Source organism: Mugil cephalus, chromosome 20, assembly GCF_022458985.1.
Source record: "Mugil cephalus isolate CIBA_MC_2020 chromosome 20, CIBA_Mcephalus_1.1, whole genome shotgun sequence".
NCBI lineage: Eukaryota > Metazoa > Chordata > Actinopteri > Mugiliformes > Mugilidae > Mugil > Mugil cephalus.
This window is the reverse complement of record NC_061789.1, coordinates 14379108-14402255: the sequence shown is the minus strand read 5'-3', so window position 1 is coordinate 14402255 and position 23148 is coordinate 14379108. Positions and strand designations below refer to the sequence as shown.

The 23148-nt window shown below is 45.3% G+C and overlaps 1 protein-coding gene across 5 annotated transcripts in view; it reads right to left on the bottom strand.

The window, feature by feature from the left end:
• Positions 1-20969, bottom strand: part of LOC124997505 (RNA binding protein fox-1 homolog 3-like) — a 344102-nt gene extending 323133 nt beyond the window's left edge. Inside the window, exon 1 of one of the 5 annotated variants that reach the window (XM_047571256.1) lies at positions 20475-20969. The gene's annotated coding sequence lies outside the window, so the exon portion shown is untranslated. The remainder of the gene's footprint in view (positions 1-20474) is intronic. The other 4 variants (XM_047571253.1, XM_047571257.1, XM_047571252.1 and 1 more) reach the window with 4 other exon arrangements.
• Between the last annotated feature and the right edge of the window lie 2179 nt (positions 20970-23148).

The following is a 23148-nucleotide window of genomic DNA, read 5'->3' as shown; positions in this document are numbered from 1 at the left end:
TAGTTCTTCATTGTAGTGTATGTGAGCGGCTGTCTGAATAGAATCTGCCTTTCTGAAGGGCAAACTTCACTCTCAAAATGTGTTCTCTTCTCCCTTTTCGCCGTCGGCCGCAACACTGTATGTGTTCCCCTGATTAACTCTGATAAGCATGAAAGCTAATTTCTGGACTTGGAAACGGTAATTTGAATATAAAAGAAAAAACTATAACTACCTTTTTGAGTGAACGTGAGCAACGTTCTTCACATAACTATTTGAATATAGCCAAGCGTTGATTAATCTCTTCTTAGGTCGTATGTGATGACGAGGCTGGTTGTACATTAGGAGATTCTGTAAATAAAGAAACGATGATCAATTCACAAGTGATCTAAAGCAGGGGTCTTCAACAGGGGGTCCACGAGCCCTAAGCGGAGGTACTGCAGGAAGGTCACAAAATCTCTGGTTGATTAGACATTTATATATATATATTTTTTTTTTTACTTTTCCCCACAAATTTTATTTCTTTAAATACACATTAACATGAACCCAACAAATTTTAGAAAAGGAATAAGTGTAGGCAGAAGATGTTATCTTTCAGTCAGCACTTCACTCATTCTACGATACAAGATCTGTCTCGACGGCGCATCTAGTCAAGACCTGTCAATCTAAGCCTCCTGTACACAGTAGGCCCCGCCCCTATCGCTGCTCAGCCAATCACGAGGCCGCATATTACACGCCGACTCTGTCACGTCCCCCACAATTGGCCGAGAGCCTCATCAGTCAGGTGAAATCCCAGGGGCACGCTGCAAAATTAGCAGGAGAGAAGCTAACAGCGCAGCTGCTAACACTGGGTATGTTTGTGTTTACGGCAGTTGCAGGGCCACACTACTGTTGCACTTGCTAACTTGTACCTGTGTATTATTTGAAGCTTAATATTGAATGCAAAATGATAATAATAATGTATATTTCTAAATAGCACTTGGTTGAGTTTCTTAATCTCTATATCACTTTGTATCTGAAAATCTTCTTCTGTTATATTTACATATACATGTAAACATATAGATCAGCGTCTATGTAACCAGTTTAAATCTCTGATCAGAATGACTTCAGTCAGGTTGAAGCAATATTGCCCATAAGCGTATATCCAGTGTTATAATAGCGACAGCACATGGCAAAGAGCCCATCCAGGCCGCTGAAACTTGATGCAACATCACACGCTATAACTTCACATGACATAACGGCACGTAGCGTTACATGACGACGCGACCTGTCACGAAATAAAGCGCTAGATTTTGTCATTTCCTGTTGACACCGTTGTCTCCTTTCCATTGTCCATCATCCTCCTCCATCCGCCGGGAGACACATGAGCCCCTCTGCCAATCCATCTTCCTCCTTTACTGTTTGTCTTGCTGAGTGTCAGTGTCACATGTTGGGGCATTAGCTGTGAAGACATCGGAGGATGAGGTCAGCGCCGACACCGCGCCTCTATTAAATCAGCAGCCTCTTAAAGTGTGAAAACAACAAGCCCCGCTGCCACATTGGCTGCGAGCACGTTCCGAGGGTGACAGACGTTTTATCCTCCCTGTTGAAGGCGCTATCGGATGGGTGTGGCGGCTCGGCAATCGCCGACGCTCACCTCCACACCTGGCCTCGCCACGGAGCTGACAGCAGCCATATGCCACTCTGCTCCCATCAAAAAATGGAAATAAGCAATCCAACCGAACCGATCCTCTAAAATCTCAATTGTTTTCTTCTTTCTTCTTCTTCTTCTTCTTCTTCTTCTTGAAGAGTACTTTACAGCTAAACCAGGCAGCAGATGGTTAAAGTGACAACAGTCTGGAATCTGGCGGATAAATCGCTCTCTAAAACAGTAAACACACTCAGTAGGAGATTATGGTTTAAACTGGGATAACGAAGCAAAGAATTAGCGCTATATTAAAATATATGCAAAGAGTCCATTTAGCAAAATGAACCGGATGAGCAATGAGAATCATAAAGCCATCTGCCCTTGAGTGGTTAGGTTGGAGCTAAGTTTCCGTCTAAATAAGTCTTGCTTAAACGCATGCTGCTCCTCTCTCTGTACAATAATCATGCCTTTAGTGCTGCAGAGTGTTGCAGTGCATTAAGATAAAAGCGCTAAAACAGTGTTTGTGCTGCATCCCAAATGGAGGCTGCTAAGTGAAGTAGCATGCTGTTATAAGAGTCGAGGGATGATGCTAGCATGAGTGGCTCTCTGAGTGGGAACACTTCACACTGTTGGAGTTTGCACTGATGCTACAGCATAAATTTGTCATATATCTTTAGGCCTCTCTAAACGTATGCTAAGATAATTTATCACATTTGCTCATTTAGCCCCGTGCTTCGGAATCGCAGCCGTATCACTATTCATGACGTGAGTTTTACATTTTGGGCTTCTGCTGATTTTATTTTTTCAGACAAATGACTTTGAAGACTGTGAATCAAAGACTTTCCGGGGGGCAGGGGACGACTGATGGCACAAAGGAGCAGGGAAACTTATGATGAGGAAATTCACACTCAGAATGTGTCGACGCGCTCCCGATGCTAAAAGAAATCTGTATCAAAATAGGCAGGAGTATAAAAGGCGCATCAGAGAACTTAAGGGGGTTGGAGCAGAAACTACTGTTCCCATAATCCAGTAAGTCACACCTTCATCTGGAGAGAATGCTGAGAAAGAGTATCGGCTTTACACTCTAATTCACCTTCCATACACTCCTTTTCATACCGAGAAGCTTAAAATGGATTAGGTTCATAGGCTCCGAGATGAAAAATAACAGAAAGGTGCATTTCACCATATAGCCATCAATCTGCTTCATGTTAAACGACAGGGCTGATCACCTTGAGAGCTTGCTTTCTGGCTACACTTAAACGCCACGCGGTGAAACTGAAGCCGATGCACGGCGCAGACTGGGAGTCCAGCCTGTTGCAGCCTGAAACCTGAAGACCTCCCCGCGGTTTAACATTGAACCCGCCGCAAATGTGTCGTTAACGCACCAGGAGGGGGGGTCTTAAAACCCCCTCCGACGGCGCTCCGACGATTCCGAATACATTCTTGTAAAACCGTGGGGGATGAGGAAAATAAATTTGTTGTGAGGTTTACGAGTCCGCGCGGCTGAGGGCATCGGAGCGTCGCGCGACGCCATCCTACAAGAGGAAGGGGGGGAACCTTGGCCCTTCCTCTTTCACACAAATGCATACATGCACCGAGGCCGATAATGAGAATCCACCTCACCAAATCTTTCAATTCAAGGACTTGCTTAGATTGACTGTAATGCCTAAGTAATCAGCCTGTTCTGACCCACCTTGTCCTCGGCTGGGATTTATAGCACCCAATTACTGATCTCTATTACCCGGCATGCCAACGGGATGGAAATCAGACGACTGGACGGACGGCCAGCGCTGTCTGCTGGTCTGGGTGACCAGGTGATGAGAGAGTGGCCTCCACTCCTGTCTGCCGTCCGCCCATCTTTCATATCGCATTATACAGCAAGACATTGAACTATTTTAATATGAGATTAGATGCTGGAAAGGTATATTTTCCTCAAACTTAACTTTTAACTTTTGTAATCGTGATCATAATTATCTAACTCGGGGGTCTTCAACGTTTTTCGGGCCCTCAGACTGATGGAGAGATTAAGTATGGACCCCCTACCTACTTTTTGTGTTCTATATTAAACTCAGCGTCTGTTTAATCAACCAAAGAGTTTGCGACCCCGCCTGCAGTGCCTCCGCGGACCCCCTAGGTGTCACAGACCCCCTGTTGAAGACCTACGATCTAACTGACAATTGTCTGCGATTAATTAAAAGCTATTTAATTTAACATCTACGTAACCCTGGGCATTGACCCATAAACTAAAAGACTTTCACACATTTCAGCACTGCTACACTATTTTTTTTTTAAATTGTGTAATTGCGTCATGATTTTTTAAACATAAATCCAGATTATCATTATTATTTATGTATTTTTGCAGCTATTCTGCAGAAGAGCAAAACTTTAACCATGGAAAACGCTTTTCACTCCACTTCTACAAGTACGGCAAAACCTGAGACGTGTTTACCAAAAACAAGTATCAGATAGTCGCCTTTGAAATAAGCATATTGGTGCATCGAAGCTGTAAAGGAATCCACCCAAAACGACACGGCACGCTCCACATCGATCAGCCCTCAGCAGAAATATATGAAACAACCGCAACCAGTTGCATCAATGTTGCCGTTTCCTTTTCTTTATTCAGAGGGAGAAGTATTGTTTTCGATACGCTCGGCGAAAGCGGACTGGTGCGGAACGACGGTTGCTGCGAGGGCAATGGCCGCGGTTTCCTCCTCGGACGAGGATTTGAGTTGGATTAGAGGTCTTGTTAAACAGCGCAGTGGGTCAGTGGTTAGAATTGTGGCCTCACAGCAAGAAGGTCCGGCGTACATCCTTTCTTAACCGCTGCATGCTGGGATTTGATTAAAGCTTTCGCTTGATTCTTAACATCAAAGCTCATACTAGCTCCTGTAAATACGCATAAACCTCACTGGGTTGTATAATGGGGAGGGGTGTTCTGGCTGCTGTTAAAATATTTAAGTACAGGTTCATGGTTCATTCATGGACGCCATTTGAGTCCAATTTCCAAAATTCCGCATTAATGAAAAAAGCATTTCAGATATGAAAGGCTTGTGTGACGCATTTGTCAGTTATTTTGTAAGGAGCGGCAGCTCATAGAGATAATTTGTAGGTTCGGCGGTGCACAGTTTAGATAAAAAAATAAAATAAAAAATAGTATTCAACTTTTGAAAATACTCTCTTTTTTAGCAATTTCTTTTCACATAAAGTCTCATCATAAAGCTGCCATTTATTTGATGGCGACAACAGCCAGGATAAAAGTTTCCTGGGCTTTCTTGATATTCATTCTTTGGCTCCTCCAAAATAATACTATCTCCGTGCAACACAGGCAGCCGAGGCCATGTCACACTGGAGTGGTTTATTCTAACAATTCGGTGCTTTCATCAGCGCTGACCCAAAGCTATCACTTTAATTCATGTGAAGGAGACAAGAATGTGCAACAAGTCTAGAAAGTAAAGGCGTCTTATTTTGAAAAGTTCACTGTGTAATATGCTTTTCGAAAATAAATTGCTGACCCTATGTATTACCTTAGGTAATGTAAGGATTCGGCTCTTTTTCAAACACGTTCTGATGAAATGAATCACAGAAACTAACCCCTGATGAGTCTGAGATATGTTCAAAGTAGCTAGATGTTGTGCAACCCTGACATGAACTCAGTGACATCTCACATCCTCAGCACTGAATTTAGTACAGACCGTCTCTTTCTACCCACGGGCAGCTTTCATACTGTACACGGAAGCTTTGTTGTGGCCTTCTGCGGCATCTGTGGATGTTATTCCAGTTGTTTTCAGTTTTGGACAAGTACTGTTGAAAAGGTAGATAAGGTTTATTCAGACTAGTGCGTCTGACCACTTGTCAAAATAAATCATTAAAAGGTTTGCATTACAGCCTCGACATCCAGTCAAACGCAATGGGAAGATGTAAAATGCTCTGAACAATTTGACAGAACGCAGAGCGACACAACGGCTGTGTAACATCATTGTCCCTATAGGAAAAAGGCCGGAGAGACACAAATATTGGTGCATGTCGTTGGCGACAGGAAGCAGTTGTAAGGGGATCTCTATTGACTGGTTGTGGCTTCAAAAAAAAAAAAAAACACAGACGTAAAAGAATCTCATGACTCAAATAGGTGCAAATGAAGGATGAAAAAAAAGTGACATGGAATAAAAAGCTCTCATTATTCTTTAAATAATAGTGTCCATGTAACACAACCTATATCTAATCTGAACACGCGAGACAGCAAATTAGAACGTGGAGCCCGAGTAAGCACGTTCAAACTAATTTTACATTATACATCTCAACACACAACGTCAAATCGTGAACACAGAGTACAAACACTCCACTCCTCCCTTTATACGATTCTCAAATTACTTCTCGCGCTGATTGTGTTCGAGACGCTGATTCAAACGAACACGCTCGATACACAAGCGTGGTTCATTTTACCTTCGGAAAGCGGCGCCAATGAAAGCTTGTCACAGTGAAGTCGCAGAACTCTTCGTTTCTAGAAGCGAATGTGTTTTTTACTCAGGGCTACGAGCGGGAAAGGCAGAGAGAAAGGCCTGCCGTCACCGTAATGATCCTTATGCTTCCGAATACCGTTTACATTTTTTTAACTGCCTAAAGGCAGCCTTTTCACATGGAGGTCCTCGCACACCATTTCCACACCGAGCTGATTCAATTAGATGATACAAAAAGATCAAACAATGGAGATATTGTCCAATCTACTACATCAGATATCAACTGAGTCATACAACCTCACATTTTCCATTTGTTTTCCAGACAAAATCTGCACCTGCAACACCATATACTGAATGACAAATTCAAACATTTATTAAATTAACGGCCGCCCCTTAACTAAAGTGCTGTTTGGCCTATATCTAATCTCCAGTGTACATACAGTACGGAGGCAAACTGCATCGTAGTTTGGCCAAAAGAGGCCAAAAGTTGTGCTTTTATTTTATCGTTATATAAAACCCTCATTACGCGTACAGCGAAATGCCACCTCCACAAAAGAGGCAGTTGACCTTATTTTTGCCTTGGTATCGGGAATCCAGTTCGCAAAACATTATTCCTCTATTTGCTAGACCACGAAAGGAGAAAGTTTGTGCTTACAATTACAGCCCATTAGACGTCCATAAATTCCGAACGAAAGCGAACCCTCTCGGCCCTTTAGCGGGCCTTTTCCGGTCAGGTAGGAGCATCTGTGTTTATACAGTGTGAGAAGTATTTACGGATAATTGGGGGGAGTTAACGCGCTGAATTCCCGCCGAATGAATCGAGCCCCTGAAATCTCTGATATTAGCTTCGCATGAATCATTGTTAATTCCCATGAATCCATTACTGTTCCATGTGCAACTATAAATAGAGTCCTGATAAATCAATGAGGACACCGGAGAGCGAGGAAGACGGGGGCTGGGGCTGCTTGTTTCTGAAGCTTTTCTTTTCACCGCGGCATAATACCCTCGCCTCTCGTCGATAATCATTCTCCGTAGCTCGCTCGTGGGTTTCTGTGTTGCAACCGGGGCGGTGGAGAACGGCAGACCTTGAGCAGAACGTTTCAGCCAAGTCCTAATTGAACGATTCCTCACGTTTGATCTTCGTCGAGGCCATCTGGTGCTCGAAACACAGCGCTCTTTCTTTCTCTCGTTTCCCCCCCCCCAACACTAGCACTATTCATGACTTGAATACGCCTGTAATGTCAGTCACCTATTTGTTGTCTACGCCAACAACGATAGCCGCTATTTGCCAATTTTCCTCCACCTATCTGCGCGGGGAGGAAGCCTAATCCATTTGAAATGGCGTGGCGATCTCCTGTACTGATTGCATTCGTCACAGCCCAGCCGGTGTGCTACCTCGTGTGGAGGCAGCGGCCCCCTGGACCTGCCCTCTCTCCTCTCCTACGCCGAAAAGCCTTCTCAGGCAATGGGCATCGCGTGGCCTCGCTCATGCGCCGGGTGCAAGGGCAGACAGGTTCATCTGCACACAATCACAACGGACGGCCGCATCCCATTCCAATTGCATTTCCGCTCACGGGGGAAAGATCCCGTGGTGCATATTACTGTGGCTGAGACAAATTTAGCTGAAATGGAAGAGGAGATGGAAAAGGCTCACCTCTTACACTAATCTGGGCAAACGACACAGCGCCGGCTTTGCTACAACAACAACTCCACGGAAAAATGGTTTTTAGATGACAGAGCTGCCCTGCCTGTCTCGCGGAGAAGACAGTGAATTAATTAAGATAACAAATTGCACATGTCATATTTGTCATCTTCTCAATCTTTACTTAATGAGGTGGAACACGTGCGCGGGGCTGTTTCTGAGCAAAAAGTTGTCCCGCTAACGACGAGGCACCTTAAAATAGGAACACTCAGCATTAAAAAAACGCAGCGATCCTTCGCGCTGACTGATATTTAATATATGTCATGTATACATTCATGCTTCCTGGTCCGGTGTGGATACACGCAGACAGACATGAATGTAAATGAGGCCCGAGAAGAAGGATGGGGAGCGAGAGACAGAGCGGGAGACTCAGAAGTCGGCATATCTGATAGCAAAGCGCCCTGATTAGAATTTTGTCATGCCACAATTTACAAATTAAAATGAATTAGATCTTCCATGCCCTGACCTCCATTAAAAACACTTCATTGTTGATGAGCCTTGATAGCATCTGCTATTGATTGGAGGAGCATCAGTATGGCCAATCCTGTCTCTTCACGAGGAGGTCATCCAAAGCAATTTAAGCATATTGAGAGATTGATCAGGGCTACGGAGCTGCCACTTGGGGCCTCTCAAAGCATAAAAGTCTGAGGTGTGACGCAGCCACTCCCTGCTGCTCTGCGGGGGGAGAGTCTCAAATCTAAATGCTAATGGTTTCTTTAAGAGCCTGGCTGCCCTTTAACCACTACAGTCAGACGTGAAGGATGGCTCTCAGTGTTTCGACAGCTCAGCCTTGTTTGGACCCCTCCCCAGCCGCCTCCGACAGCGAGAACACATTCGCCGGAAAAATATCTGTGCGCCCGCAACAGCAGCACAACAAGTTCTGCTCGGTGCGTCACCACCGGTGGCCGTCCGATTCCATATTCAACTCCAGACACGGAAAAGGAGAAAATGACTCTCCTGATACTGGAATTTAAAAAATCAAATGAAATTCTTTAGCTGGAAATAAATGAATAAATAAATGTACTTGTGGTATTTTTGTATTAACATCGAGAATTTTTTTTTTTGTAAAGCCCTGAAATGCCAAAGAATCCTCGCTCTTACTGAGCTGAAACACAAAAGCATTAAGCGATAAAATAAATATGTTACCCGGGAAGAAGAGAGAACGAAAACATCTGTGTTGCCAGTGAATGTTGGTTACACAGAGAACATGGTTTGTTTACTGTAGGAAAAATGCTTGAATGAAGCACTAAAGGCAGGATTTGAAGTCTATTTTAAAATGCCGTTTTCAAATTAAAACGATGACTAGTGAGCTGGCACTTCTAGTGGGACAACTCTGGTCTTACAGAAGGGCATGAAGGAGGGATGATTTTCATCTGGACTGGTTTGTGTATGATGCAGGTTTTGGAATAAATAAACTGCTGGCAGTCATGTATTTGGCATTCCATTATAACACCACTACTTTACATTTATAGAAGACTTGTAGGAGTGGAGCAGTGTTGTCAACTACTTAAGGGCAATCTGATCCGGCTGGTGGACCCAACAAGAGGACAATAGAGAGATGATGTCCTACCCTTCCTGTAAAATGTGTAAGGTATTCAATGTGTGAAAGGGAGAAAATGACATGATCCTGTTTGAATTGTGCCATGAACGATCCTTTTTCGAGTCAAGGAAGCTGTAAAAGGGCTGAGGTATGAGACTGTGACAAGACGCGCAGACAGATAGATGGCCACGCTGGTTGAACCTCCAGTTCTTTGACTGGCAAAGCTGACTTCATGTGTGTGATTCATAGCACAATTAAAATGACATCTCTCACCATCGACAAGAGTAGAAAAGGTCCCTTGGTAAAGGAAAGGCAGACTGTTTGATGCTATATGTCTTTCAGTCAAGGCAGAGACCTTGAAGATCTAACAAACTTACATTGTACATATCCTTCTATAACCAGCGCCTGCTGGAAGTACATTAAGCAGCACTGTGCGACAGTATTCTGTGTATGTATGTATGTATGTATGTACATTGGGCCTGAATGCATAGCATTGTGAGCGTCACCATGGCAACAGAGGTCAGAAGGCAAAGGTCATGCAAAAGCATTGGTGGCTGCGCAGCTTGGCAAGGGCAAGGTGGGGGCGTAAAGAAAGAAACCTCCACACAGGCCTTTTTCTATACACTGAGCACGCTCATCATCATCTCCTGTCCTCCAGCATCTCCCTGCAAGGTTAGTGAGAGTCAATAAGCCTTCCGCAAAGGTTAAGGAGACCTATAAGAAAGATATTATGCAAAGTGTGATCTCTCCGGATCCAGAAGAACCACAAATAGAGAGGCATAACTGTCTTTGTTCGTTTTCCTTCTGAAAGCAAATCATAGAAAGGTGCTCGGTTTTCCTGTATGACTGCCTCATGAATTCAATATGAGCCATCCATACACTTTGACACAAAGTACTTTGTGAATATGAAATCTGAAAGATGGCATATCAAATGGCTCAAACTGCCTGTTTCTGTACAAAGAAAAATCATTATTTGTAGATCCATCTTCAAAGAAATCCAGACTTTTATTTAGATTATACAATTCGTTCATTATTAACCTTTATTACTGATTCATTGTTTGCACTATCTGGTACCGACAGATCTGTCTCCAAAACTCGCTTTGATTCATTTTTCATTTGCTAAGCACAGAGCATTCCTTACATTTGCAGATTACTTTGGAAGTGACAACGATGGGGGAAACAGAAATGTGGGATATAGTTGTCATCACAGAAAACACTCGCACAGGGTACTTAAAAGTCAGAGCGAGCACACTTAAAGAACCTTGGCTGCTGCGTTGTTTGCGCAAACAGAGGGGTGGGCAAACAAAAGTGTCCTCCAACTGAGATTTACTGTCCAGCAGAAGTCACAGGATTAATTAACAAGTTTGAAGACTGTAAGCCATCATCTTTGTGAAGATTATCATCATAAATACCCATCAGGGAGTCAAACTAAACTCCGACAGAAAATTGAACCCTTTGTCCTTGATCTTTTTGTGATTTTCTGTTTAGGTTACTCAAAAGGAAAGTTAAAGTTTAGGCTTAATATCATTATTTTACCACAACTTACCCATCAAACTACCTGTAGATTTCTTGCAAATACCTACGACAGCTGTCTGTTGCAAAGGCCTTGTTTTTAAGCTTGTTGTTCAGTGGGTTGTTGGAATTTCCCACTCACATAGGTCAATTGGTTTTGGGTATGAACAGTCATGGTTGGACTTTAAGAATTTGACATTTTGGGCATATAATAAAGCAGAAAATTTCAGCTACTATTTGATACAGCCTGGTGTACCCATATTCATCAGAATACAAGTCTGGTAACATGTCATTTGGGTTTCATTACAGGCCTGTTCCAACCGATAGGCTACAGTGAAAGAATATCACTGCAACCAACCAACCACGGTCCTCATTGTCAGCTAATTCAACTCCTCTTTGTTCACATTACTATGTCGCTGTTACCTTTCTGTCAATCACTGCATAAAGCCCAACTGGGTTGGCCTGGCAAGGGTTTCCACATCAACTTCATCCACAAATAATTGTTTGCCTGCCTTCTGGGGTAATGTTTTTGTAATTTACGTTTACATCTACAGCTTCTGTAAACTCATGGTATATCTGCAACACAGGAGACACCAGCCACGACGTGTCTACCAGACACTATGTAATGTTGGTGAATTACAGCAATAATAGCAATGAGTAGCAATGACAGGAAAAAATAGCTTTGGGCGATGCGAAGTCGGCAGGTATCAAGTTTAACAAAGCTCGGTGCTGATGTGACCAATGGGAACGTTTGATACAGCTGAATGCCGTGTGATCCAAACACAGAGTTCATCAAACGTTTGCCAAGGAAACATCATCCCCGACTCTGGTTCCTAAACCAAATTCATCATGCTGATAGCGGGCTATGAGCCTCAGGTAAACCCAGATGCAAGCGGGGCCGTTGACCTTCAAGTTTTATTTTCCAAATAGAAAGCGGTGATGGCGTGACGTTCTAGCTCTGTCCACACTCTAATAAGATTTGATCTGCTTTTTCACCAAGAAATATCTGAGGTGGGAAATATAGATGGGCTACTTAGGCAATATAGTCTGGAACACACACTAGAGATCAACTGTCATCTACAAAAAGATGGACGGCCGACGAATTGCTTTACATGGACCTTTAAAGAGACAGGAGCTAAAATGTCCTAATAAGGGGCTGCACAAAGAGAGATGACAAGTTATTATATATGTAATATGGAAAGTCATTGTATGTTTGCCTTAATTGTTTCGTCTACTACTAAGCTCATGGCATTACACTTTCAATGATTAACGTATCTTTTGTTTTATACAGGCATCAAAAGTTTGTCTCTGTCATGTTTCATCAGACACCAGCTCTGACCGGATTTCTTACCCCTCTTAATTATGGTAAACGCTCCTTAATTATTTCCCCTCAGTCTCGCAGGCTACCGTTACCTCAAGAGGACCGAAGAGGTTTAAGGCAGTTTTCGGAGATAAATGTTCTGTCAATGACGGCTGATTGGAACAACGCCGGCTCCCGAACGCGTTCGCTCGCATCTTTGCCGCCGATCAATTTCTTTTGCTCGAACCCTCGTTGCAGGTTCACATCCACGAGCTCATGTTTCAATCCCTCGGAAGGTCTGCGAACCTCCACGTTGTCCTGGAACGCGGTGTCCCCTTTTGATGTCAATTAGCTGAAAATAGAATGTCTACAACTGGCTTCAATAACTTCAAATGTCATCTGTACAAAGCGCGGCTCAAGTAATTCTATGAAATCTCCAGCAGCCACGAGGAATACAAAGACCTCTCACTTTTTTTTTTTTTTTTTTCTCACAGATTACACGTGTACGTACTCCAGCCGCTGAGACACTGGAGGTAATCCAGTGAAACTTCTTGAGCGGTTAAAGCTTATTGGTCTCCGCATCTCTGTGATGGAATTATGTGTACCGAAATTAGAGTGCAAATTCGAATCAAAACCTCTAAGCGAGATCTGTGGGTTCTTGGCAGTGAAGGGAGAACACAACAGGATTCTCGCACATATGCCATGCACATCCGCGAGAAGCTCAGCGGGCTGCCAACACCAAAGTGTTCATCACTCTCCTCCCACTCCTTCTCATAACAGAGAACAGACGAAAATAAATAAATAAAAGAAATCACAGTACCAGAATGAGACAACCAATCAGTGGAAAGAATCAAAAAAAAAAAAAGCAGACGTTCAAGGAGAATGAAATGCCCCCATTGATTGGCCGCGGTGCTTTGCCGCCGCCACCCCCCTCCCGCACGGCCGGCCAATCGATGCGTGAGAGATAAGCAGCCGTCACTACTGACATTGGTGATGTATAACTGCTGCGTGCTGACGAACGCCGCCTGATGACTTTTTTGCCATCTCGGTCAGGACTCAACCGTCTCACACCGAAAAGCAGACCAGTTAATAACATCTGGATCTCACTCATCAAAAAGGCAAAACCCGCACCTTCGCCCGTGCTCCCACATAATGCGACCCTCCCCTTTTTGCTTTTTGACCGGGGCGACATCCGACCCGTGCGCGGGCTAATCAGCCGGGGTTAAACCTCACGAAGGTGAGAGCGAAAGCCCGAAGACGGTGACCGGGATGAATTACTTGAAAAGGAACCCGCTGTTATCGCTCTGTTTGTTTTTCAAAAGACAATAATGAAATAAATAAATGAAAAAAAAAAGAAAAAGAAAAGAATGGTTCTGAGAAAATGAAATGATGGCGTGGCGGTGTTTTGTGAAATTGTGCTGTCAAACGTTTCTCCTTTCTAATTTCCTGGAGCGCAGATGATGGAGCATGTGCGCTGACAGCTGAATCAGATAAAGAAGGAAACAAAAAAAAAAAAGACTTCTCCTTCCCACCCCCCCAACACACAAGCATTTTTATGCCACATTCATAAATATAATAATAAAACAATTAGTTTGTGGCAAATGACAATTGACGGATACCGTGACCTTGCGTGCGCTGGCGTTTTTTTAACGCGGTCATTTATTAAAGTGTCAAGGCTGACGGACACAGACGTAAACACAAAGCGCTGTGAGTGAGGGGTCAAAGAAAGAAACTAATGTTTATTTACCAGGACAGTCTCATTTAAATGGTGCTCGCCTATAGTTTATACAAGCAGACAGATGCTTCAGAAGATATTAAAATTAACTCGTAGCCCAGATCTGCTCAATTTCTGACGTCTCTGCAATAACTGCTGAATCTGTTACTGTGTTTAGAAACTTGCAAAGGTCTCAGAGCGAGCAGTCCTCCGCGTGTGTGCCTGTGTGTGTACGTTTGATGGGACCGTCCCAGCACAACTGTCACTTCGTTCCCCTGTTACAGGTGCTCCACACAGGGGAGCTGGCAGCTCTGACGGACGCCTCCTCCCAGGGATTTATGGGAAATGACAGCTCCCGCTAAATAAAGCCGAAGTGGCCGGGGAAGGGAAGACAACGGAAGTTCCAAACCACGAGCCGCGCCGGGCTGACACGAGATGAAATTTATTTCCTCTGCTCTGCCTGGCAGTTTGGATGGAAATGTGCTATTCATACTTTGGGGCCTGGAGATTGAGTGAGAGCAAGTAAGATGGAGACGGAGAGAGCGAGCCCCACCCTTAATCTACTTCCTCTGTTTGGGGTAATGGTCTACGAGGCCTTTCTGCTGGGGAAAATCACATTTCTTACATGGCTGCCTCTTGATGAATTATTTCACATTTCACTTACTTACCTTTTCAAAAGCTAATCTACATCAATAACGTTAAAGGAAAATTTCACAGCCACAATTGAACAGCTCCCCTTATTCAAACTCAAAAGGTGTGGAGCGTTCAGCTGCTTAAAAAGTCCATTTCAAACTTCATCATTTAAGCGTTCGACAGCGTATCTGAATGCACACGGGCCGGGGGCCGGCGTCCTGATTTTCTACACATTTAAATATGGACCATCTTTAATTGAGCAGAAACGGCGGCGGAGAACAGTGCTGAACTAATACTGAGGCTGAAATATCATTACGCTGATGGAAGCCGGGCTCTCTGACTTTTATTGGCAGCTTGTGAGCTAAATGTGTGGTTCAATTCAGAGGCGGCCATAGCTGCAGAGGCAAAGTAATCGACTTTGGGACAAAATGGTGTGGAAAATGACGTGTAGGCCTTTGCCTACAGCCAACCTGGTGCGGGCAGAAATCTATCAGTCAGGTGCACACCAACATTGGCATTTTCACAAATGTGATTTAGTCAACGATACTGGAGGGCTGATGTGCTGGACCACTGCTTTTTGGTGGAATAAAACCCTGCTATTTCAAGCCACGCAATCTGCCGCTCCCGCTGCTGGAAATGTCTGAGCGCTCGGTTCAGTTTGAACCCAGATGAAACAATGTTTTACATACGAATCCCTGAAGAGCGTCAGAGCACATTTGGGTCAAAGTGCCCTGAACCTTGCGAGCGCTTGACTCCGACTTTTTAAACGTCTAAGTCGTCCCTCTCTCAGCCTGCGGAAGATCAGCCTTTTGTTTTGAAGACTCGCTAGCGTTCCGCGCTGCCGCGCCGCGAGTATTTTTGTCTCGTTCGGACACGGCCGTTTGTGATTCTCTCGCGAAGAAAGCGAAGCTCGCTCCTTTTTCCCAAATAGACTCCGTTGGATACAGACTGGCCCACGCTGTCAAGAGGTCCGCTCGCAGGATCACACAGTTTTTAAGCGGGACGAGCCCTATCGACCACCAAAGCCAAAAGGGCCCTCGACCGGCAAACCAAACATCAATCAACGCAATAGGACACAATTAAACAGCAATTATGTAAAAGACTTTTTTTTTTTTCTTCTTCTTCTTCTTCTTTGCTCCGGGAGTGTCTCAACTCTTACATCAGCTTCTAAACCTCACATTCGCAGTGTCTCTCTCCCAGCAGCGAGCCTGGAGGAGCAACAGTCACACCCACACACTTGTGTGCGCGCAAACACACACACACACACATACACTTGCCGAGCCACAGAGCAGATCAAGTGTGCCTGGAGAGCTCTATGGAGAGGCCAGTTTTCCTCATTAGACCGCATGTGCGCCGCTCTCCAAAAAACCCCTCACTCTAATCACTGTCACCAGACCTCGGCTGAAAAACAGATAATTAATGTTGGGCCTTGCCTCAATCGGCTTCCATGCTAAACAGCTCTGTGTACATATGTGTGCGCGTGTGTGGGTGTCTGCATGTTTGTCTATTTGGAGTCTGTCGATGTAGGAGGGCCTCCACTCCCCCCCGCCACTACCCCCGCCCGCCACCGCCGCCGCGCCGCCGCCTCCTCCCCCGGGGACCACGGATGCTCAAACCATCCACAACAGCGATTTCTCTCAGGCTCACATTAGCTCTCGCAAGAGCAACTGCACACCAGATAACGCTCAGATTTACAGAAGAAATATCGCGAACGAAAGCCGCCTCTGTTTCACGGCATCCCGCCCCGCCGACGTCTCGCACCCTTTCGCCCTTTTATTTCCCCTTCACCTATTTATTACACGGAATGGACTTCTTAATCGTATGCTTTGCAGAGCAGATTTATTTATGATCTTTTCTCCCTTCCTAAAGGCAGTTATTAATATCATAAATATTTGATGATACTTTGCATGACCCTGCGGAGAATGACACAGAGAGGTATTGAAGGTTAATGCTGGGGGTACAGACTGATTAAATGGCGACTGAACGGCCCAAGCAGGGCCGCAATAAACTTCCTAATAAAACGGGACTAAATAAACTCTGCTGGCTACACAATTTAGCTACGGGACTAACAAGGCAATTTACAAAAAAAAAAAAAAAAAAAAACACATTTTCTTATTGCCTCCAGTGATGTCTAAACATCAGAAAAATAAAAATAGTTTGGGTTTATTTGCCCAAGTTCTCAGATATCAATTTCAGAGATTACAGCCTCCAACCAAAAACGCGGAGGTGGAGGTAAAATGAATATCACTTTATTTTTAAAGCCGACGCCTCAAAATGGACCAGTTTGGGATTTTTATTTATTCATTTATTTATTTATTTATTTATTTATTATAATTAGAATGTTTTCCTGATTTTCTCAATGTCTTTGACTTTAGCGCTGTTTGCGCTGTTAGTCACTTGAAAACAGATATATTAAGATATTAGCATGGGTGGTGAAAAAGGTCGAAGACCAAAGTGCAAATCAGCTCGTTGTAAAAATAACCGAGAGATTAATTAACTGAAAAGAACAAGTGTTTTCTCCTGAGAACTCCGTTCAGCTGCAAGACTAAAGTAAGGACATTTCTGTGAGACATGTGTTTTCAGTGATTTGAGCACGACAGACCATTGGACGCCATTGGACGCCATTGGACGCCATTGGACTTTTTTCAGGCGACAGACCCCCAAACTGTTGGAGAGATTAAGTAGGGACCCCCTACATACTATATGTGTTCTATATTAAACTCAGCCTAGTGCTATTTATAAATATACATTATTATCATCATTTTGCATTCAATATTAAGCTATCCCTTATCCCGTTGCTAAAATATGTTGGATAATTTGTTGGATAATTTGTATTAAAAAAAAAAACTAAAAATCTGGAGGAAAGTTAAAAAATATATATAACAAATGTCTGATCAACCAAAGCTTTTGTGATCCCCCCTGCGGTACCTCCGTGGACCCCCTGTTGAAGATATACCTTAAATCATACAGAAGCAGTTTCGCGAGACGAAGCTAATGTTTCTATCTAAACCTCGCAACTTGTAATCCTCCAGTATCTCTCATCTTCTTTTTTTGCCCCAGGATGACCACCTTTCTCGTAAAAGGCTTTTGAGACGAAGGCGAATCTTCCCAGACTCAGTCATCAAATCAATTCTGCTTTTTGGCTTTCCATCGACAGTAGAAAAAAAAAAAATATCTTCAATATTTGCTACACATGTCCTTCATCACTGAATTGCTGCATTCAGGGGGATTCTGAATAGGCTGTGTATCGCATTGTCTAAGAGCGCCGGCAAAAAGCAAACAGCCCCACAAAGCACCACTTACAGCATCAACTCCCGGCAACACAAGAAGCAGCGCATCTGTGTCAAGGCTGGGAAGCATAGAACGAGCTTGCGATTGTAATCAGAATCGCTTAAGTGGAAGTCTGCGAATTCCATCACTCATTATTGAGGATGTGCACCCAATATCCTAAAGTCAGGTGCAGATGAAAACACTCAGGAGGAGCTCAACCCCTCTTCTCCAGCAGACATAATTTAATCAGCGAAGTATCTGATTAAAGTACTTAAAGAGCTGCGGCATACAGCATTTATTGACTCTCCAAATGTGTCTTTCTTTATACATTCGGACATGGCTGAATGGCTCGACAAAATGATTTGGGGCTGACATATATAATTTGACCTTGTCAGGCGCTGATCTCCTTCCCCCCACATTTCCTTGCACATGCTGTGTAATTGAGCCTTAAGGGAGAGTGGAAAGACTACCCGGCCCTCACTTTGTAAGGATCTGTATTGATGATCGGGACTGGTTACCAACGATCTAATCAATAAGTGCAAATACACAAGCTGATGGGAATGAATGTGGCATGACTCTAACTCGTCTCCCCTTCACGAGCAGTTTAATTACCGCAAAGATCATAGACTTACATTAACAGCACCTCTGGGGTAAATGCTTTGCACTGAGATATGTAATTAAATATGTTTCCTGGCACAAAAGGCAATTAACTTCCCTTCACAATATTTCTCCACAATGGTACATAATGTACAAGTGAACGGCAAACATTTAAACTGGTCAGTGACCAAGCCAGAAGCAGACTGGCTTTCTGCATTTAACTTTTTTTTTTTTTTTTTGGTGTGAAAGCCGCAGGCAAATCCAAAATGAAAGTTGCATTAATTGAGAGGGAGTTTAAATTACTTTTTTTTTTTTTTTTTTTTGGGCGATGTGGCTTTTGTAATACTTCTTTGCCACAAATGTCAGAGCTTTGATGGCGCTTGAAGGTGGCCGGTAAGGCCGTGGCTTAATTCTGAACTAATCTGTTTTCCAGTGAGCCCTGAACAGGGCTACGTAACCGACGCATAATAGTTTTGTTTACCTTGATTTCGCGTGCGTCAAACTCTCACAAGGGTCCTGTAAATTTGCCAAGGCCAGACAAAGGAGGATGTCGGTCTCGCTCTCTTGATTCACTTTTTCGCCGAGACATTTGCAACCGGGAGGCTCGCGGGGGTCTCGGGAGCAACTGATGTATCGCGGCACATTTCTAACACTCAAAATCAATCCCTCATTTAGATTCAGCAACTCGGAAAACATGGGGAGAAAATCACCTACAGTGGGCAAACGTGTCAGGAAATCGTTAGGACGTAAATAAATAAAAATGACAACGGAGGGAAGAACAAACATGTAAAACGAGGAGTAATACAAATTCAATTTTGAGCCTAAATGGGAGCCGCGGTGCATGTTAAGCCACGTCATAAAAATGCAAATACGCTCACAGTAGGAGTTTACAGTCCGGGCAACAAATCTAATATATCGTGGGAAGTTTAACATATATCTCTTTTCATTTTCCACATTTGCTCATCAGATTGTCAAAGCAAGTGAGGCGCCGCACAATATCCCGGGCTCCTCAAATGCAATATAACCTGGATTGAAATGGGCCAGTGCGATGCAGCTGTGGCATTAGGGCCAATGGGAGCTCTTTAAATGAGAGAGTGGCTGTAAACACCACGTCTACTTTCTCCCCCTCGCCGGCATTACTAGCGGAGCTGATGACAAGTGCCGAGCAGCCCTCTAGTGCCTTTAATACAGCGAGAGCATTCTCCAGGGGAAATGCAATCTGTGTCCTCTGCACAGATCCACTGTCTGCACTTCCCCGCATGTGAGCCGCTATCATATTATACTCCCCGCTCTCGAAATGGGAGAAGGAAATAGGAAATCGCCTCGGCCAGAGATGAACCAGGAACATAATCAAAAAATAGTGTGGCGCAAACGGCGCAGATGAGCCCGGCGCGCAGACCTCCCCTGGCTGAGCGCTAAACAATAAGCAGTGGGGATTGCTCAGGGATTCTTGTGCCATTCAGAAGAAAGTACGCCCCTTTCTCTTTTTTTTTTTTTTTTTTTTCACCCCTCAGGCGTCTATTGGCTTATAGCAGCTTATACGTTTAAGATGGGAGATAAGAACAGGGACGCTTCCCTCATGTGGTGATCCCGCAACGGGTTTTTATTGCCAATAAAAACAGCACAAGTGCACAGACAAAAGGCGCTCGGCGACGCGAGGCGGAGTGTGTGAAACATAATTCGGTTGACCTTGCATATTACTGTGACGCTTTTTCCCGTCTAAGTCGAACAAAGAAACGCGAAAACGCTGTGTTGACTTTTGGAGAGAGAGGAGAGAAAGAAAAAAAAAAAAAAAGCACAAAAGTGATTCCGTGGAAGTGGGTGGAAATGTGTGACACTTCTGCTGGATTGTTTTGGTTTGTGCGTGTACTGTGGTAAATACGGGACAAAGCCCGAGATGAACAGCAGACATAAAGAAACACAACGGGAAAAAAAAGAAACACACACGCGCACACTTGAATTCTTCTCTGAATGTTATGAGGAAGACAAAGAGCAGCGGTTGCATGAGTGAGCAGAGTGAAGTCACTGTTTGAAGTAAATGCGCCGGACACGTGTGTGTGTGTGTGCGTGTGTTTGTGTGAGAGAGAGAGACAAAGTGTGTGTGACAGCGTTAAGCCTGAGTGAGAGGTGAAAGGACTGCTGTACTCACAGTTGTGCTCTTGTTTCCCTGTGGTCTGTCGGCGTGTCAGAGTTTCATCCTCTCAGTGTCTCTCCCTGGGCTGGGCTTCCTCTTCCTCTTCTGACCAAAAGGTGTGAGGAGGAGGAGGAGGAGGAGGAGGTGGAGGAGGTGGAGGAGGAGGGGATGCACGGATTGAGCGCAAAGGAATGAAAGCCGGAGAGAGGGAGAGAGAGAGAGGAAAAAGAGGAGGAGGGAGTGCGAGTGAGTGAGAAAGCGAGAGACCACGGTGGATGGATGGAGGGAGGGAGGGAGGGAGGGAGGGAGGGCGAGCGGCGGCTTGCGATTGGCCTGTCAGTCCGGGAGAGGGAGCGTCGGTCTCGGCGGTGTCAGGGCGGCGGGCTGCCCCGAGTCTCAGATTTAAACACCTCGAGAAAGAGCCGGCTGCAATGGATTCCTACGGCACGCAACACACATGCCGGCTGGCTGACGACTCACACACTCTGCACCCACATCACACACATGGACAGAGAGAGAGAAAGAGAGATGGAGAGAGAGAGAGAGAGAGAGAGAGAGAGGGTGGGTTGATAGAGTGAGGCAGACGGATTCAGAGGCCGATGACAGCTTCAAGCTGAAGCTTCTCCTTGGCTCCTCATCAATGACAGGTACCGAGGAACAAGAGGCAGGGGGAGGCTCTCCCTCACATCCACACGCCTCGACACGCGCGCACGCTGGCGTACGCGCACGAATCACATCCAACCGCCGACCACCACCACCACCACCACCCCCCCGCCCCCCTCCCTCCTCGCTCCTCCCGCCTCCCTCTCCCCCGTCTCAATTACCATAGCCGCCGCAGATGTATTGGGCTTGTCAGCTCTCAAGCAAAGGCTGTGGAGGAGATGTGGGCTAACTTATCTCATCTAGGCTATAATCAGACGACACCACGGCGCTCGTTTCTGCTCGGACTAAGGCTGGGGACTTTGGAGGTGGGAGAGTGGGGGTGGGGGCACAAACGAGCTGTGATTAGTTTGTCTCGGGTCAAAAAGTTCAGACTGAAGAAAAAAAAAATGTTTTTTTTGTGTTTTTTTCAAATACAAGATTATCAACATCCAACAGGATGCAACCCCACTTTCAGTGCGGCTCATGACTGCCAATGCGATTTGACTAATCCGAGCGAGGCGACGCCCCGCACGTTCCAAAAACAAGATTCAGTCCGAAACAGGAAGCTCTGTGGAGGATATTGAGCCTGGCGCTTCTGCGGCTGACGCCCAGTTTGCAGCCGAATGTCAAGCGGCGGTATTTTTTTCCCTCATTAACCGTTGTGCCGGGTCAACAGCGGACCGGCTCCAATCGGCTCGGCGCAAACTCCCATGAATCCTATCTCCGTCCTCTTCACTCCACCAAATTCAATTAAAAAGAGAAATTGGCAATTAGATCACTGTTATGATCCTGTAACAATGATCTAATCTGTAATTCATTGGCTGGGGTTCCCTGGGGGGTGGGGGTGGGGAGGGTGGTGGCGTTTGATGGAGTGGCTCTGAGACTCTTTGGCATTCACCTCAGCTCGGGCGCCGCACAAGGGCGCGGGTGGAGCCGTGGGACCCCCCGCTGCTACCGGAGGCCTCTATAGTGTCACCACCGGGGCCTCGGCTGGCCCGCGGCAAGAACACAACCTGCGACGCGTGCTCGTTTGTTTCGTTCCCGTATGCATGAGGGCTCGTTTTGCAGGTCACACGTGTAATGTAATAAATATATATATGTGCACGGGGACAAACACAGAGTCAATGCTGATGTGCAAAAGGCAGAAATGTACAGAAACGGCGGCTCCTCTCGTGGGAGGAGTATTTTTACTCCTTAATTGAATTAAGTCAATTCCATTTGGTTAATGAATGGGAGGGGGGGGGGGTCGTTTGCCCTTTCTGCAGCTCCGGGCTAACAATCACACTGAGACATGTGGGGCGGAGGCGGTTAGAGGAGGGCGGGGTCACCGCATCTAGACTGGAACCAGTGTCTTGTCGCCACCTCTGTAACTGGAGTCGTGCTACTGGAGCAGCGCTACAGCTCCACCACATGTGCGCTGTCTGCAGCGCTTAGCGTCAGCACTCTGACCCGAGATAGCAGCCATGTTTATGTGTTTGTTATTTAAAAAGCTTGTTACCTGGCAACATTTATTACATTTAAAGCTCTTTTTTTATCTTATCATTTATCGGGTGGCGCTTGTGTTTAGTCCAGGGATAAATGCAGTGTCCTTTACACCAGACACGCACGCCCACGCGGACACGGAGCCGGTGGCAGCGGGGAAAGCAGACGGGCTATCATATAGGAGTGTGTGAGCTCGCAACACACACACACAGGCGTACGCACACAGGAAGAGTGTGATTGCTCTGCTACGCTCGTTTAGCACTTCTAAGGCAGAGATCCCCAGAGGCCACCCATCACATCCAGTTACCGTGGCACACAGACACGGCCGAGCCCCACCTGCCGGTTCTCACCTCAATCTGTAGGAGGCAGGAGCCACTAGCGCCGCGTCGCTCTCTTCCTCGCACACATCACTCACCGGAGATCAAAGATGTGGTCACACACACGCGCGGGTCTGCGTTATCGAAGATCAAGAGGACTTTCTACGGTACGGACTTCTACAAACTGACCATCGCGCACGTTAACTCGTTCCGAAGAACGCTGCTAAAACGCGTCCGATAACTTATTG